The sequence below is a fragment of the Electrophorus electricus genome, chromosome 18 (genome assembly GCF_013358815.1).
Source record: "Electrophorus electricus isolate fEleEle1 chromosome 18, fEleEle1.pri, whole genome shotgun sequence".
NCBI lineage: Eukaryota > Metazoa > Chordata > Actinopteri > Gymnotiformes > Gymnotidae > Electrophorus > Electrophorus electricus.
In genome coordinates, this window is record NC_049552.1 from 1903948 (window position 1) to 1924003 (window position 20056).

At 48.0% G+C, this 20056-nt stretch overlaps 1 protein-coding gene across 1 annotated transcript in view; it reads right to left on the minus strand.

Annotated features, from left to right (window-relative positions):
• Positions 1-20056, minus strand: part of si:dkeyp-14d3.1 (transmembrane protein 132C) — a 176092-nt gene that overhangs the window by 24663 nt on the left and 131373 nt on the right. The gene's annotated exons all lie outside the window — the stretch shown is intronic.

Sequence of the window (20056 nt, forward strand, 5' to 3'; positions counted from 1 at the left end):
CTTGGGCTGTGTCTTAGGCTTAAGATCAGTCTTGGGCTGTGTTTTAGGCTTAAGATCAGTCTTGGCCTGTGTCTTAGGCTTAAGATCAGTCTTGGCCTGTGTCTTAGGCTTAAGATCAGTCTTGGGCTGTGTCTTAGGCTTAAGATCAGTCTTGGGCTGTGTCTTAGGCTTAAGATCAGTCTTGGGCTGTGTTTTAGTCTTGAGGGGTGTGATCCAAGACTGGAGCAGTGTGGTCTTGACTACAGCTGTAATCAGTCGACAAGTTATATGGCTCCTCTGTCTAAAACGTCCTGTGAGCTCTAAACAGCCGTGTGTGTGTGCATGTGTGTGTGTGTGTGTGTGTGTGTGTGTGTGTGTGTGTGTGTAGGCAGGGTCAGGAATATAGACATAAATTCACTATTTAAAGTGACATTGCCCGTCAGCACAGAGGTTAGGAAAAGACTGATGAGAATTCTTCACCACATTTTAACACAGATGTCTGTGTGTGGTACAGCACAGCCACTCAGCTGATGTGATACATCACAGCTACTCTATTTTAGCAACATGAAAAATAAGATCAATAGATTTTTTTTATTATTGTTTAAAAAGGTTTACAGTGGCAGAAACAGAGACTGCATCGAATGCAGCACCGTGTACGGCCTCTACGGTCTGTGTGTGCGGAGCCCTCTACGGTCTGTGTGTGCGGAGCCCTCCACGATGTGTGTGTGTGCGGAGCCCTCCACGGTATGTGTGTGTGCAGAGCCCTCCACGGTGTGTGTGTGTGCGGAGCCCTCTACGGTCTGTGTGCGCGGAGCCCTCCTCTGTGTGTATGGCTCTCTACTCAGTGTGTGTGTGGAGCCCTCCTCGGTGAGTGTGTGTGGAGCCCTCTGTGTGTGTGTGGAGCCCTCTGTGTGTGTGGAGCCCTCTGTGTGTGTGTGGAGCCCTCTGTGTGTGTGTGGAGCCCTCTGTGTGTGTGTGGAGCCCTCTGTGTGTGTGTGGAGCCCTCGTGTGTGGATTAAGTGCTGTGTTTTTGGAAGAGTAAACCCAGCCCAAACCCCCGAGCTGCAGGATATGTGATAAAAGGACCACCGTCGTGACAAACGGACCACCGCCGTGACAAACGCACCAGCCCAGACATGGAATCGTTACCGACGCAGAAACAGTGAGGAAGAGTGCCATGTCGACCCCAAAACCGTCCACGGGCTCGGGCTTCACACGAACACATGCCAAGACGTCGCTGAGAGAGCGGTGATGGTCCGAGACACGGAGCGCGCGATAAGGAACTTGGAACAAATGCTGTTATTTGAAAAGCCAACTGTCAACACACAGGAGAGAATCAACACGTCTCACAGCATGGCGAAGGTGACCTTTGAACCCTTGATGGCCCTGCAGTGCCGGTGTGAGCTGACCTTTAATGGCGGAGCCATTGTACGGTACTAGAAAGCCATTTTTATATGAGAGTTGTTCTTTTGAGCAGGTTTTAGGTGCACCAGCCTGGAGTCTCTCCAGAAGCTCCACCAATTCTAGTCCCTCCAGCCTGTCCTGGCAGATGGACACCAGTCCACATGTAGTGGAACTGGGGTCTTCTCCTTATCCCTCTGCCCTGCATAACGTTTTTGTCTGGAGTGTCACGGGGCATTGGAGACCCAGAAACAGGCAGGAGACCCATTAAGGCCACAGAGAAAAAGTGTGACAAGGACCAAGGAACAAATGCCAGGTGATCTCTTCTTACCATGCAGGCTCAGGAGGAAGGGAGGTGTCCCCACACACCTCCCTCGAGGAGTACGGCCAACCTTCGCTGACACTTCCCTTCTGTCCTCATTCCACAGATCTTTAATTGGGCTTCAGTGGTCTACAGGGGACCAGAGGTGAGGCGAGGCGAGACACGACGTCCAGCGGTGGAGTTAACGAGACACTCCCGGTCTCAGCGGGACTATCGAAACACTTCATCGTTCCCATAACGCTTTTATAGGGATGAAATCGTAATTGGATCTAATTACACACTACAGTAGGAAGTCCAGTGACCGTCACACACTGTCTAATTTTAGTCCTTTAAATGATATTTAAATTGTAGCTCTTTTTAAAAAATTATATTGATACACATTTTACTGAACCACTCCTGAGAGTGGTTGTATCAGTATTAACTCCAGCGGTCAAATGACTTTCATGTGTGTTAGAACATTTTAAACATTATTATTGTGTTTTGAAAACACCACAATAACATCAAAAACTACGATGCTATTCCTCTTATTGTAATATGTGAATTGTTCATATTATCCCTTTAATTCCTGTTGTTCTTCCAGTTTTCCAGGCATGATTTCCCAAACACACGGCCATTCCCAAGAGTATTAGAGATTTAAATAAGATGAGAGATGTGGTTAACCAAAAGGTCAATAATGACCCCAAATGAATGGGAGACTGCTAGAATAAAGATTCTCACACACACACACACACACACACACACACACACACACGTGCCATCATCCTTCAGTGTTTTGTACGATTACAACATGGGCTGAAGAAGTAAGCAGTTCTGAAGAGGGTTTCTTCCACTGCACTGAAAGAGTCATTACTGCAGGATCACCGCGTGCGTGCGTGCGTGCTAATTGCTATAGGAGTTTTCAAAATTGAGTCTGCTAAGCTCATTACTTAATGAGACATCACATAACACAGGCTTCTCTATCTGAGAGCTCTCCTCCCTTGCTCTCTCTCTCCCTCCCTCTCCCACCATCTCTTCCTCTCTCCACTTCTATCTCTATCTCTCTTCCTCTCTCCTGCCCTCTCTCACATATCTCTTCCTCTCTCCACTTCTATCTCTATCTCTATCTCTCTTCCTCTCTCCTGCCCTCTCTCACATATCTCTTCCTCTCTCCACTTCTATCTCTATCTCTATCTCTCTTCCTCTCTCCTGCCCTCTCTCACATATCTCTTCCTCTCTCCACTTCTATCTCTATCTCTCTTCCTCTCTCCTGCCCTCTCTCACATATCTCTTCCTCTCTCCACTTCTATCTCTATCTCTCTTCCTCTCTCCTGCCCTCTCTCACATATCTCTTTGATATCAGTAAGATGGTCTTAATGCCACTGCAAACCTGCTCTTCTCATTCTGCTTTTATCGTACATTATGATGCAACCACTAACCCGTTAACACCACCAACCCGTTAACACCACCAACCCGTTAACACCACCAACCCGTTAACACCACCAACCTGTTAACACCACCAACCCGTTAACACCACCAACCCGTTAACTCCACTAACCCATTAACACCACCAACCCGTTAACACCACTAACCCGTTAACACCACCAACCCGTTAACTCCACCAACCTGTTAACTCCACTAACCCGTTAACACCACCAACCCGTTAACACCACTAACCCGTTAACTCCACTAACCCATTAACACCACTAACCCGTTAACACCACTAACCCATTAACTCCACTAACCCATTAACACCACTAACCCATTAACTCCACTAACCCATTAACACCACTAACCCGTTAACACCACTAACCCGTTAACACCACTAACCCGTTAACTCCACTAACCCATTAACTCCACTAACCCATTAACACCACTAACCCATTAACTCCACTAACCCATTAACACCACTAACCCGTTAACACCACTAACCCGTTAACTCCACTAACCCGTTAACACCACTAACCCGTTAACACCACTAACCCATTAACTCCACTAACCCATTAACTCCACTAACCCATTAACACCACTAACCCATTAACTCCACTAACCCATTAACTCCACTAACCCATTAACTCCACTAACCCATTAACACCACTAACCCGTTAACACCACTAACCCGTTAACTCCACTAACCCATTAACACCACTAACCCCTGTTAATACCACTAACCCGTTAATTCCATTTACATTACATTTACATTTATGGCATTTAGCAGACTAACTCCACTAACCCGTTAACACCACTAACTCGTTAACTCCACTAACCCGTTAACACCACTAACCCCTGTTAACACCACTAGCTCGTTAACACCACTAACCTGTTAACTCCGCTAACCCCTGCTAACACCACTAACCCCTGCTAACACCACTAACCCCTGCTAACACCACTAACCCCTGCTAACACCACTAACCCATTAACTCTGCTAACCCGTTAACTCCACTAACCCGTTAACACAACTAACTCGTTAACACCGCTAACCCGTTAACACCGCTAACCCGTTAACGCCACTAACCCGTTAACGCTGCTAACCCGTTAACGCCGCTAACCCCTTTTAACACCACTAAGCCCTGCTAATCCCACTACGTCGTTTTAGTACCCACTAACAACCCCAGAACCTCCTCCTGTGATCCAGAGCTAAATCCTCCCTTTTCAACCACCATGGCTGATCATTAACTCTCTTCTTGTGTCTTTAATCTTTGGCTGTGCTCATTTCTCCAGGTTCCAGGAGTAACGCCTGCAACCTTCAGACCGACAGCATGAGACGAAGTGTGTGTCCGAGCCCGCGGCCCTGGCCTGTCCCTTCAGCTGGATCAGAACTGGATCAGTGTGCTATGGGCTTTTTATACAGACTGTATGTGTGTGTGTGTTTCAGAGATATATATAGTTGCAGGGAAATTAGATAAGAGTGCATGTTCTGAACTAAGTGCCAACAGGTATCAGGACCATATGCGTAAGACACAAATGTCTGTCACAAATGTACAGACCGGAAAGTTCGAACCGTTCCGTGGCAACGTCCAGGCCTGCCTGTCCTACTGTGACAGGTCCACGATGAGCATTTGGCGAGACTTCTGAGCAGGCCGTGAAATGGGCACGTGCTGGGCTGGTTCGGGGCACACACTCCAAGCCAAAGGAGGTTATAAACATATTACGACTGGCTGATCTGTAGTGCAGCTGTTACTGTGTCATGCCAGCACGTGTTTGTGTTTCATTTTGTATGTTGCGTGTGCACAAAAGACAGTCATAGACCTAGGAGGGTACAGAAGAGGGGCGTGGTCCCAGTCTTCTGGGTGGAGGGGCCCGAGTCACATGACAACAGCATGTTCATGGCACGGCTAAAAGCTAAATTTTCCAGAAGCTTCCATGACATTAGCCTTGTTCCTCCCGTGCAAAGAAACGAAACGTCTGCTGCAGCAATGTGTTTCAGCCGATCAGCTCCAATAGAGGCTTGTGAAAACGAAGACATGAGGAGATTTGTGTCCAGTCTGTTTCAGGCCTGCTGTCTCACAGTAGCGTCCTCAGCTTCCGCTACCCATAACTCCACTGGCTGATCCCTGTCTGTCCGAGGCCGGCGCTCTCTACCACCCTGCTAGTCAGCACTCTGACCCAGTGAAAGGTCTCACCCACCGTGAGTCCTGCAGATGGAGGACCACGCGAGCCCACACACACACAGCCGTTCGGTGAGTGCAGGTAACTGTGCAGCTACAGCAGGGTGAGAGGTCATCAAGGGCAGGTGCTCCAGAGTCTGGAGGTTCCCTGGTGATCGGCTCCTGCACTGGAAAAGCGCTCGTGATAAAGTGAAGCCACTGTGTGCAGAGCTGTGGGAAGCCCGTGTGTGAAAGGGAGCAGGAACAGAAGCAGGAGCTGGAAAACTGGGTGGGATGAGGAGGACATGAGAGAGAGGGAGAGAGAGAGAGAGAGAGAGAGAGAAAGAGAGAGAGAGAGAGAGGGAGAGAGGGAGAGAGAGAGAGAGAGAGGGAGAGAGAGAGAGAGGGAGAGAGAGAGAGAGAGAGGGAGGGAGAGAGAGAGAGAGAGGGAGAGAGGGAGAGAGGGATGCTCGTGAATAAAACATGGAAGAAGGTGGCAGTACTATATTTTAACTTTATAGGACAAATCCCCCATCGCTCTGATGAATGCCATACCTGCGCTTCACCTGGATCGATGGGTCAGGTGGGAGCACCTGGCAACCCTGGTGAATTTAATCAAGACTCTTTCTTTTTGCAAGGACCAACAGAGAAATGGCAAGGTCAGGTCCAGAGGGGAGGCGCGCTCCTTCTCTGCTCCGGGATGGTCGTTACAGGACCTGCTGCTGCTTTGCGTTTGATGGTTCTTCGCGTCTAACATGGAGACTCAGGGGTACTGCTGAGCGCTCAGTGCCTGGACACGACTGTACTTGAGCCCAGTCTATCACAGTATTATCTGGCCTCCATCCTAAAATATTCTATTCTTTCTAACTAATAAACAGTTTTCTGTAGTAGGCATCATCTACGCCATTACGTTCTGTTGAGATCATCATTAAAGGGCGTACATCATACATGGCTCAGTGAGGGGTCAGAGGTCAGGGGTCATGGAGGAGAATGTCTCTCTAATGATGCTGCACAACCAACATGCTGCATGGAAAAGTGTCACTTCATGGTTGTGTGTTTATCACACTAATTCAGCGTTAATATGTCTAATGTGCAAAACAGTCTAATGTGCAAAACAGTCTAATGTGCAACACATGGGGTTATGGGTAATATTCACAGTGGAAGAATATCTGCTCAGGTTAAGAGAATTCACCGTCTTTGGGAATGTTCTTGCTAAAAGGGTTTGGTTTATATTGAGTTTGGTAATGTTATTAATTAGGTCATAAACACTTTAATAATCATTAATAAGCAGTTATAACTTATGGTACACAGGGGTGTGTTGCTTGCCAAATAGTGAGCCGACGTTCATCTGTGCTGTTGAAGATCAGATCTTCCTGGCTGCTCACATATAATATTAACATTTGATAATATTAACATATGTTAATATTATCATATGATAACATTATCATAATACTAAGACATGATAATACGTTGGCCCGAGTGCCGCAGGGCGTGGAACAGGACACTCGATTTAGTGAGACGTTTAATGACATAGAACATTGATGACACTTGCGGCACTCACACATATAACGAACAGTGTAGACAGGAACAACATATCACGCTAACAATGGACACACACAATAACACTAATGATGACTAACAGTAACAATGACCCACGATGAGGCGCACACAGGCGGGGGTTTAAACAGACAAACACTTAACCTCAACCCCTGCACAGGTGTGTGCCATCACGGAGTGTGGCTCTAAACTATGGTGAACCCCCTGCACGCGGCAGGCCGTACCACGTGACTCGTGGTGGGGGGGGAGTGTTCCATGACAAATAGTAACATATGACAATACTAACATATGATAACACTAACATAATATTAACAGATGACAACACTAACTTTAGATTCTACAGGTAAATGGGTCACTGTTACCATTTGGATGTTATATCCGCTTATTAATGAATTGTGTATTTATAACCTGATTAACAATACGTTTATTAATGATTAATTAAAATACACTCATTTTAAATCCTTCCTAAACCCTGGGTAAGGGGGTCTGACTGCTGACCGCTCCTCGTCACTTCCTGTTTCCTGACCCTCCCCTCTGTCTTCATCTCTCCACACTCCTCCTCAATGCATCCATCACTTCATCATGTCATCTCTCCTCTCTTACTCCAAACTCATCAGGTGTAAGAACAGTAGGATAACTGTCATTGTGAAGAAACACCAGCCAGCACACACACACACACACACACACACACACACACACACACACACTATACCTATAATCCCTTCAGGTGATCTCTAGTCGTATTCCCAATTAAAGCTATTGTTAGGTGGAATGGGTGGATGTAAAGGCAGGACAGGAAAAGAAAAACGATTGGCTTCTGTGCTGGGCAGGCGAGCGGTGATTGGCTTCTGTGCTGGGCAGGCGAGCGGTGATTGGCTTCTGTGCCGGGCAGGCGAGCGGTGATTGGCTTCTGTGCCGGGCAGGCGAGCGGTGATTGGCTTCTGTGCCGGGCAGGCGAGCGGTGATTGGCTTCTGTGCGTGGCAGGCGAGCGGTAATTGGCTTCTGTGTGTGGCAGGCGGGCGGTAATTGGCTTCTGTGCGTGGCAGGTGAGCGGTAATTGGCTTCTGTGCGTGGCAGGCGGGCGGTGATTGGCTTCTGTGCGTGGCAGGCGGGCGGTGATTGGCTTCTGTGCCGGGCAGGCGAGCGGTGATTGGCTTCTATGCGTGGCAGGCGAGCGGTAATTGGCTTCTGTGTGTGGCAGGCGGGCGGTAATTGGCTTCTGTGCGTGGCAGGTGAGCGGTAATTGGCTTCTGTGCGTGGCAGGCGGGTGGTAATTGGCTTCTGTGCGTGGCAGGTGAGCGGTGATTGGCTTCTGTGCCGGGCAGGCGAGCGGTGATTGGCTTCTGTGCCGGGCAGGCGAGTGGTGATTGGCTTCTGTGCCGGGCAGGCGAGCGGTGATTGGCTTCTGTGCAGGGCAGGCGAGCGGTGATTGGCTTCTGTGCGTGGCAGGCGAGCGGTAATTGGCTTCTGTGTGTGGCAGGCGGGCGGTAATTGGCTTCTGTGCGTGGCAGGCGGGCGGTAATTGGCTTCTGTGCATGGCAGGCGGGCGGGGGTTCAGACTTGCGGCGCGGCCACGCTCGGCTAGCTCCGCTGGCATGCTGATCGAATTGCGGCCCCTCACCCCGGCAACAGCACCCCTGCGAGGGCCTCGCCTCCCCACTCTTGCACCTCCTCCCCGCACAGCCGGAGACAAATCCATACCTCCAAGACTGGAGCGCTGGAGCGTGGGGAGCAGGGAGCAGGACTCAGCAGCACAGTGGGAGCCAGGACGCGAGCACTGGGGCATTTGTTAACACGGGCACTCCCTCCTCCTCCTCCTCCTCCTCCTCCTCCTCCTCCTCCTCCTCCTCCTCCTCCTCTCTCTCTCTCTCTCTCTCTCCCCCCCCCCACGCACCTCCTCTGCACGTACGTGATCTACAGAAACATGGCCTTTCACGTAAGCTCTTACACTGTGTGATACATCACACAGAGGGACACACTGGCTAATAGATGTGTACATTAAGGATGAGGGCAGGATGATACAAAGGGAAGGATGAAGACACACACACACACACACACATACACACACACACACACACACACACACACACATCAGAGCGCTGTTTCTTATTCCCACAGTGATCCTGTCAGCTCTTACCTGCTGTCTCGTCTACTTCAGACTGAAAGCACTGTGATCACAGACCTACAGATAAATAGCACATAAGTCCACATCTTAAACACACCTAAAGGAAAGAGATTTAGCTCCAATCCTGACATGTGGATTCAGTTAGATCTCTCCCTCTCTCTCCAGAGTTTGACCCGAGGCTTCTCCTTTCTCTTTGGAAGACACAGACATCTCTGGAGAGCCATGAAGCGTTTGTAAAGAACTCCTCCTATCAAAGAGGTAGGTATGTTTTCTGCATAATTCAGTAGCAGACACAGGTACAGACAGTCTGTGTTCAAGGCCTGCCAGGAGTGTGACGGAGGGGTACCGACTGGGTTCACGCCGCTAGTTCCAGCGAGGGGTGACGCTAACACCACAGCGTACAGAGATATGGAGACTAATAGATGTTTTCAGGCGGATGTTCTGGAATGGCCCCTTTCCTGTTCCGGCACACAGTGAGGTCCATAACATAGTCCAGGTCCAGATGGGTCCAGACGTGGTCTGGAGTTTGGAGCCCTGACCTCAACCCCACTGAATCACCACCGATTAGCCCTGAACTATGTGCAAGCCCAGCCAACAGAGACGAGGCTGGTATGACCAGGAGGGAAAAACTTCATCCCACACTGAACTCAAGCTTATGCATCACATCACTGTTTTAATCATCATCACATGGAAGTGTTCAGGACTAGTACATTCTAAATATGACATGTGACTTCGGAAATAGATCCATTTTTACACAAATAACGAGTTTTAATACACCACACTCGGTTTATTCCCGAGCTGTTCCCCAGCGGGTTAGGCTTCATAAGCTCCCAAGCCTTCTTCACCCTGAGAGGACCCCGCCTCTCCCACCACAGCCCCGCCCCTCCCCCCCACAGCCCCGCCCCCCCCCCACAGCCCCTCCCTGCCATTATTAGGGAGCCAGTACAGCCTCAGAGAAGTACGGCTATCTGTGGCTTCGACCGGCACCCAACACAGCCCACGAAATGAGGGCCATTTCAGAGCCAATTACGCCTATAGGGCTGTTTCATATCGCCAAACAGGATGTGAGGCAATGAGCACCACAGAGGAAGTCGTGGATCATGAGGGTTCAGAAAACAGCACGACCTTTTCTGTGAGAGTCCCTGAGAAAGTGAAAATAAAGCAACACCCTCGTGCTAGAGCACAGCCTTTCAGAAATTAAACCGGCCAGAACGCAGGTTTGAGCCACTGCTGTGCTGTGAGCTGTGGTAATCTGAAGAGTTGTTGCAAGAGACTTCACAGATTTGTGAATAAAGTCGTTAAACCTTTACCCTGCAATACACCTGCACACTGGACTCACTGCACACTAAACTGGCTGCGCACTGGATTCACTACACTAAATTTGCTGCGCACTGGATTCACTGGACTCACTGCACACTAAACTCGCTGTGCACTGGATTCACTGCACACTAAACTCACTGTGCACTGGATTCACTGGACTCACTGCATACTGGATTCTCTGGGCTCACTGCGCACTGGACTCGTTAAGTAAATAAGAGTCCTTTTGGGAGAAGAAAAAAAAAAACTTTTGTATTGAAATGAGCCTCACAAAATTTGTCACTTTGAGTCACATGCAGGCAAAGGCAGATATGGAAAGCAGATCCATACACACACACACACACACACACACACACACACACACACACACACACACACACACACACTATGAGCCCACGTCACCATGTATGTTATAATCTTTACACACACGCACACACACACACTATGGAAGCGTATACACAGACGTCTTCAATTACCCTGCTGTCTCAACATATCAAGCTCATCTAATCTGTGTGTTAGAAAACGAGGAGAGGAAGAAAAAGAGAGAGAGAAGAGAAGAGAAGAGAAGAGAAGAGAAGAGAAGAGAAGAGAAGAGAAGAGAAGAGAAAGGTTGTTTTTCTTTAATTCCCTTTACTGGCAAATCCATTAAAAGTTCATAACCAACAGATGCAACATTACAGAACAAACAGCTCCAGGTCTGAAGCTCCTACTGGCGCCGTGGACCATCTCTGGTTACACGGGCCGGGGGGCTGGGAACCCCAGAGGCCCAGAGCTTCTGCCTAGGCTGACAAACACTGCATCCAACGCCCTGGTGAGAGGCAGGCTGAGTCCAGGACACGGAGCAGAGGGTTGGCACAACACAGCCACGGAGCCAGCAAGCACCAGGGTACAAACAGCACATACTGCAGTACATAACATGAGCTCAGAGAAAGTGCTCTGGAAAGAACCAGGAGCTGGCTCTGTCTGGCTCTGTGTGTGTGTGTGTGTGTGTGTGTGTGTGTGTGTGTGTGTGTGTGTGTGTGTGTGCGTGCGTGTGTGTGCGCGTGTGTCGTCTGGTACAGGAGTGTGCGGTTAAACAGAGCAAGGCTTACAGGCTGAAGAGACCTACTGTGTGGTTGATAGAGGGTGTCAAAGAGTGTCAGAGAGTGTTTCCTCACTTCAGACAGGTACATATAGATGTGTCTGTGACCACAAACAAAACCTTATTAAATTCACATCTCATTAAAATACACACACAAAATATATATATAAATTCATTTTGTTTTTGTAAGGAAAAACAATCCTATTGTGACTTAAATGTGAATCAGACAGCTGGCATGTCATTATGTGCATTATATTATATAAATTATATATTTAAATAGTCATATGTAATTATGTAAATATCAATTTGGTTTTCATCACAGCAAACAACTATAATAATGATAATTATAATATGCATTATCATAATTGTTGGAATTGTTAATAATTATTGTATTATTGCTGTTATTACTGATTGTGTGTGTGGATGTGTGTGGGAAATACAATATTATTATTATTATTATTATTATTATTATGTCTGCTTGCGTCACGTGAACTGTTATAGCACTGCAGTTCTTCTGCTCGCTGTCATGGCACTGTTCTCCTGGCTCATGCTTGTCTTTTAAAGGAGTTCATCTGATTGGATATTACCAGCTGATCATGTGATCAGTCCAACCCAACCACTTTTTGTAACTGTGCATCTTGTGCTAATCATGAACATAGCAAACAACATCGCTGCCACGCCCACAAACTCCTGCACTACGGTCTGATGTCTCATATTACTAGTGTCCACATATTTCCCAGTCCTGAACTATAGACCTTAAATTCCAGTAATATCCTCACTACTGTCCTCAGCTGACCTTGTGGAAGGGGTTAACAGTGCTCTCCACACAGGGTTGACATCATCACATTCCCCAGTGAGCCCAAAGAAAACATGCTGACCTTCAGTTCATTCTGACCAAAACCCTGCATGCATCCCTTATATAGTGATTTAGCATTAAAAACCAAATACGTTAGGCCTCCTTGATCTAGCAATGTGTCCTGATCTGATCTGAGCGTCTGACACAGGGGATTGATGGGTGTCTGTCCCTACCGGGGAGGCACCAAAGTTCAGGAAATTTGTAAGATTTTAATAAGAAGAGGATCCCCTCCAGTTCTGGGTCACCAGACTGTAACCTGCTATCTGAGTGTAACCCTTCAATGGGTTTCCACTAGCCCGTAGTAGAATCCCAGTACAAACTGTTTCATTTCCACTAGCCCGTAGTAGAATCCCAGTACAAACTGTTTCATTTCCACTAGCCCGTAGTAGAATCCCAGTACAAACTGTTTCATTTCCACTAGCCCGTAGTAGAATCCCAGTACAAACTGTTTCATTTCCACTAGCCCGTAGTAGAATCCCAGTACAAACTGTTTCATTCAATTATTCAATGCAAGGTTGCATTTCTACTCACTAAGCGCACAAGGTCCTGTCGCCATTTCTCTCTTGATAAACACGGGACGCTCTACTGTACACAAATCAGCTTGTTCCTCACTGAACTGACCCTCATGGCTTCCCTTCAACAATTCACAAGGAAGCTGAAAACACCAAATGGCGGCATATGGAGGACTCTGCTGTGTCGGTGATCACTGGCGTCTGTTTCCTTCTCTGCTCTCTCCAGCTTCCAGCAGCTCGGTCGGTCTTTACGACCGGAGCCATTACAGCGCCACATCATCTGCATTAGACAAGATAAAACTCCTAATGTAGTTAACATTGGTACTGCTGCAATTATGGACAACATCCCAAATAGCCAGCAGGCGTGTCTAAGCCCCTCCAAGCACACACGCTCCCCGCCACTTTAAAAGGAGCACTCAAACCAGCGCAGATATGTACTCCAAAGGTATTGGTGTTCTATCCAATCAAATGCCTTTTCTTGATCCATTGATAAAAGGCCAAAACGAAGCCCACCTATTCCAGACACGTGCAGGATATCCCCAGCCAGGGATCTGTTATCTATAATGGACCTGCCATGCACACAGCATAGGTCTGACTGAAGTGTGTGATTTTCTTGCCTCCAGCCTGTTCGCTGGTGCGTTTTAAAGGACCTTGGAGTCAGCACGACGCCAAGACCTGTTCCTCACTGGGTAAAATCCTCTCTCCTGCAGCTCATCGCTAGCTGTCCTCAGCCCGGCTTTTCTGGAGCACCCTTAGCAAGTCCCTCCCCAGCCATGTCCCAGGATTTACAAACGTCTCCAGGCAGCGTCTTCCCATTTGCTATGCTGTCGTAACAGCATGTTAAAAAACTGCACGTTCATGTGCATGTGTAACGCCTGTTCCAGTTCCTCATTACCCTGGAGCAGGCCTACATGAAACTGCTCTGACGCTGCTCGGTCATCTCCAAACTGCTTTGAGTCTGCTCGGTCATCTCCAAACTGCTCTGAGTCTGCTCGGTCATCTCCAAACTGCTCTGAGTCTGCTCGGTCATCTCCAAACTGCTCTGACGCTGCTCGGTCATCTCCAAACTGCTCTGACGCTGCTCGGTCATCTCCAAACTGCTCTGAGTCTGCTCGGTCATCTCCAAACTGCTCTGAGTCTGCTCGGTCATCTCCAAACTGCTCTGACGCTGCTCGGTCATCTCCAAACTGCTCTGAGTCTGCTCGGTCATCTCCAAACTGCTCTGAGTCTGCTCGGTCATCTCCAAACTGCTCTGAGTCTGCTCGGTCATCTCCAAACTGCTCTGACGCTGCTCGGTCATCTCCAAACTGCTCTGAGTCTGCTCGGTCATCTCCAAACTGCTCTGAGTCTGCTCGGTCATCTCCAAACTGCTCTGAGTCTGCTCGGTCATCTCCAAACTGCTCTGACTCTGCTCGGTCATCTCCATGTGAATGTATTAAACCCCTCTTGACTCGTCTGTTCCCTTCACACAGAGGCGTTACTGATCCTCGACAGAGCTGTTAGCTGCCGCGTTCGAGATGCTAAGCTACACTCCACCACGGCGCCACAATAATGCCACACTGGCATCTCCATCTGCTACTAATCCCCAGGCCAAGACACTCAGCCCAAAGCCAAGCTACTGATTCCAGCTCTAATCCAACAATACCCACATCGAGATACTAAATCCAGTACCAATCCACTCGTTCCCACTTCCAGTGAATTCCAGAACAAAACCATTAATCCCCACAGCAAGCTGACGTTTCTGCGCACCTCGGTGTCTCTCAACTGCAGAGAAAAAAGCAGAAAGAGAACAACACGCTGGACCCTCACCCCAAAGACATGCAGAGAGAGAGCATGAAACACACGGGCGTGCACACTAGAGCAGGCCTTCCCTCTGCTACCGCCCACAGGAGGCGTGTCAGACGCTCTCTCCGCCGGTGCTGTGTGGTGTGTGGAGAGGCTCTTTTCAGTGAATGATGGGAGCACTGACGAGCAGAGTGGGTTGTTTTTCTGAAGGAACATCGTGAGTCAGTTTTGGGAGGTAGAGACAGACGTTCTGCCTTCTTACCTCTCCTGGTGTTTCTCTGCTCACTCAGATAACATCTCCCCGCAACACTCAGGAATGGCTCTTAAGCTGCTGTGTATTTACTAGCATTGGTCCGGATTCACACAGTGGCACCGTTACAAAGAACACATGGAACGGACCATTACTGTGCTCGGGGGGGTACATGTGTGACTGTCTACCTTTATCAGGTGTCTGGACTGTCCCTGAGTGAGAGTCTCCTCTCTGTCCCGTCTTCTCTGGATGACTGAGGTGATAGTCCCTCAAATGGCAAAGACGTGTCCAATGCCATGGGCCCATGAGTGTGTGTGTGTGTGAGAGAGAGAGACAGAGAGAGAATGTGTGGGTGGGTATGTATGTATGTATGTGCATGTATGTGTGTGTGTGTATGTATGTATGTATGTATGTATGTATGTATGTATGTGTATGTATGTATGTATGTATGTGTGTTTGTTTCTACAGTTGTGTGTGTGTGTGTGTGTATGTGTAAGTATGACTGCTGTGTTTTACTTCACTGTTTCTGTGTTTTCTGTGTGTGTGTGTGTGTGTGTGTGTGTGTGTGTGTGTGTGTGTGTGTGAGACTCCTGCTGTGCTAACAAATCTGATCTGCCTTCCATTACCAGCTAGAGGATCCTTCTTCACCTGACCCACATAGCAGACGTGATCTCACACACACACACACACACACACCACAACAGTCATCCTTTATCCTCTCCTTCCTGTATCTCTCAGCTTCCTGTGCTCTATGTCTCGCCCGCGTCTCCCTCGTCTCCCTCGTCTCCCGCGTCTCCCTCGTCTCCCTCGTCTCCCGCGGCTCCCGCGTCTCTCTCGTCTCCCGCGTCTCCGCTGCTGTCCAGTGCATCCTGCGCTGGCCGCTGCAGGTGCCATCATGAGGCCCCTCTCAGCGATGCTACTCCCACAATGCACTTCAACGGGAACAATCTGTTTCACCTCATTCTTCCTCCTGGAGGTCAGAAACATGTCTCTCTCCCTCCTTCTATTTTTCTCTCTTTCTCTTTATTCTATTTCTCCCCCCCAGCTTAATCGACTCACTGAGCTTTGGTGGAGCCATTAAACGTCCTTTTGTTCAGACTGATTAATACTGAGGGCATCATTAATTGAAAAAAAAATATGCTGCAAATTAACTGTGATGATATAGGAACAGAGAGAGAGACAGAGAAGAAGATAGATAGATAGAGAGAGAGAGAGAGAGATGAATGGTGAGAGAGAGGAAGTGGGTCATAGATGAGGCGTCTAATAACCCCTAACTGTGACCAGGACCGAGCGGGTCCACAGCTCCAGAGCGGGTAATAATCATTAGTGCTAATAACCCGTGACCTTTGTGCGGAGGTCGCGGTGGCGCACGGGCCGTGTAACAGGCTTAAGTTTGGCCTCTGTGAGCAGATTAGGTCTGTCTCACCACAGGAAGACAACGTGCCTGGTTGCTGTAATTACAGCTAATTACTGAAGACGGCTTTGCCCGGAGCCGAACTCAGCAGATATGCTCATATCAACACATGCCGTCACGGATCTGCCCACAGCTCGCCCTCTAAATCTCTCTCTCAATCTCTCACTCCGTCCCTGTGCCACGCCCCTTCACCCTCACGTCTCAATATAGTAACTGTGTTAATAATAATTAAGAAATTAATAATAATCTCTCTCTCTACCTCACACTCTGTCCCTCGCACACACACACTGTCTCTCTCTCCCCCTCCCTCCCTCAATCCCTCACACTCACTCACTCACTCTCTCTCTCTCTCTCTCTCTCTCTCTCTCTCTCTCTCATTCATTCAATTATTCAATTCAAGGTAGCTTTATTGGTATGACTGTCAGGTACAATTTTGCCAAAGATAAAAGCACTAGTAACAAAATCATTTACATGTATCTGACATTTTTATCCAAAGCGACTTACAATTCTGACCGAGTACAACTTGAGTTATTGAGGGTTAAGGGTCTTGCTCAGGGGCCCAACAGCAGCAACTTGGAAGCGGTGGGACTTGAACCAGCAACCTTCCAATTACAAGTCAAGTACCTTCACCACAGAGCACCACTTTCCACTTTTCATAATAAAACTTAATTTATCATATTTTTATATTCATTCATTCATGTATTTATTTATATTACTTTATTGGCATAACTGTACTTGTACAATTTATCCGTTGCCGACTTAAATACTTTCAAGAAGAATGTTAAGCCTTTAATTAAACATCTCTGCCTCGACTGTATTCCTCCACCTTCCCTGTTTCCAATATGCGTTTCCTGCTCAATACACGCGCTGTTCTGCTCTTATTTCCTTGCATGGTTTTTAAATTCTCTTTTACTTTGATTCTTTTTTTAAATAAATCTCTAATTAACTTTTCATTTTACTCTTTAAATTCACTCCAGTCTTCTATTTAAATCAATCATAGAAAAAGCTTTATTAAAATAAAGTTTAATAACACTTTCTTCTTATTTGATGGCGGGATAATGGAGGTTATTACACCCTGATCTATGTACCCTCTGTTTTCTTTAAAGCACTTTGTAAACTGTGTTTAAGAAAGTACACAAACTTGTTTACTCTTATTGTTGTTAACCAAAGTAATGCAAAGAATAAAGTAATATGCAAACTAAGAATTTAATGAATGTAAAAAAGAGGAAAATTAATGTAAACAACAAAAATTGCCAAAAAAGAACACAAACAACTAAAAAATGACATCCTCTCTCTCTCCGTTTCTCTCCAGATCTCTCTGTGTAGAGAGTAAATCTGTTTCTCTCTCTGCAGAGAAGAGCATCTCTCTCTCTCTCCGTTTTTCTCCGTTTCTCTCCATCTGTTTCTCTCTGTAGAGAGGAGTGTCTCTTTGTATTCAGTAAGTGTCCCATCATGACTGTATTTATTACTGTACTGGTAAAGCAATTTTACAAGCGCATGACTGAACCGTCAGGGGTAGAGGGGACCCTGGCCAGAGATAATACCCTTACACACCCCACAGCATGGTGGACTGGCACGGTGCCCACTGGCCTGCATGAGCCAGCAGGGCTCGCTGTGCCAGCGACGTGCCACACAGCACAATGACCCCAACCAAAGAAGGCTCAACGTGGAAACGACCACTGGCTTTTGCATCTCCTCCTCACTGATACCTCAGTGAGAGCTTTACACTCAGTGACACAACCACAAATGTACCCTTACACCTGCACCATGAGGCCTATTTGAAGACACGCCAACACACGTTCACCTTTTTACCTGCCAGGAGGTGCAGAGCCACTGCCAGAGTGTCCACCCTCCCACCTGCACCAGGGGGCCCACATAGAGACTCCGTCTGTGTATTTAACTATTCACCTGCACCAGGGGGCCCACATAGAGACTCCGTCTGTGTATTTAACTATTCACCTGCACCAGGGGGCCCACATAGAGACTCCGTCTGTGTATTTAACTATTCACCTGCACCAGGGGGCCCACATAGAGACACCGTCTGTGTATTTACCTATTTACCTGCACCAGGGGGCCCACATAGAGACTCCGTCTGTGTATTTAACTATTCACCTGCACCAGGGGGCCCACATAGAGACTCCGTCTGTGTATTTAACTATTCACCTGCACCAGGGGGCCCACATAGAGACTCTGTCTGTGTATTTAACTATTCACCTGCACCAGGGGGTCCACATAAAGACTCCGTCTGTGTATTTACCTATTCACCTGCACCAGGGGGCCCACATAGAGACTCCGTCTGTGTATTTACCTATTCACCTGCACCAGGGGGCCCACATAGAGACTCTGTCTGTGTATTTAACTATTCACCTGCACCAGGGGGCCCACATAGAGACTCCGTCTGTGTATTTAACTATTCACCTGCACCAGGGGGCCCACATAGAGACTCCGTCTGTGTATTTAACTATTCACCTGCACCAGGGGGCCCACATAGAGACACCGTCTGTGTATTTACCTATTTACCTGCACCAGGGGGCCCACATAGAGACTCCGTCTGTGTATTTAACTATTCACCTGCACCAGGGGGCCCACATAGAGACTCCGTCTGTGTATTTAACTATTCAGCTGCACCAGGGTCCTATATGAGCTGCATGCGAAGGCTCCGCTGACAGACGTAGCCAGCATGCTGTGTACTGACCCTCTCAGCAGCTACACCTGACCCGCCAGCTCTTCTCCATCTCTAGAGGTCGGGGGCGGGGGGGGGGGAATCCCTACCCCCACCCAACCCCACCCCCCTCTCCATCCTCAGTTAAAGAAACATCACCACACAGCTGAGTTCATCAGATAGAGGGAGCAGCAGGAGGTGAAGGACAGAGAGAAAGAAGGAGAAAGAGAGAGACAGAGAGAAGGAGGGATAGAGGGAGATTAAGAAGAGGACAGAGTAGGAAAGACAAGTAGAGAGAGAGTAACAGAAGTGGTGGAAGAAAAGAGGATGAGAAAGGAAGAGTGAAAGAGAGAGAGATAGACAGAGCAAGAGCTGGTGAGACGGCAGTTTGTGGCAGAGAGGTAGAACGAGAGAAGAAGAAGAATATAGATGTGTGTGTGTGATGTTATGCTGTGAAACACCAGTACATGCTCCACTGGTAAAGGTCATGGTAGTGTGTGTGTGTGTGTGTGTGTGTGTGTGTACACTGTAAACCTGATCAGGGTTTTGACCAGTTCTGCAGACTTCAGCTCTCTCCTCTGGTGTTCAGCTCTCTGAATGCACGTTTCAGAGACTCTCCATGTGTTGCTCCAGTAAACTCCTCCACTGGGGCCTCACTGACAGAAGGAGCAGCTGTCTGTACGCAGCCCCAGAGCAGAGTTTCTCCCCCGCCGAGGAGTGTGTGTGTGGAGGTCAGTGACAGCCAAACCACTCACTCTCCATTAGCGCGGCGGCAAGTGGGGCCTTGTGCCAGCCAGAGCACTCCCACAAGACTACAAGTACCACAGTAATGTGCCAAACAATTAAAGAGGGGACAGACAAGTAGCAAATGGCATGGCATTGTGGGAACTGTAGTTTAACAATTCCAGGGACTTGATGCCAAATGAATAGGGAGGTTGGAGGGTCACACGTGGAAGTGTGACAGGCTGTTAAAGACCTCAGATCACCAGGATGAGTCATGGACCAAGGCTACTGAAGTCAACTACAGTCAAGTGAGGAAGCCCCACTGCTTCATGGGAAGTGATGATGCCTCATCAATCAGGCGAACACTGTGCACCAACACTCACGTTAACCTCTGAGAAGGGGTTGCACGTGTTTATATTTATGCACATTATTACAAACATAGAGGCAGAAAACGTGAGACGTTGCCTTTGTTATTATTGTAGAAGAGAATCTGACTCATTTCTGGGAA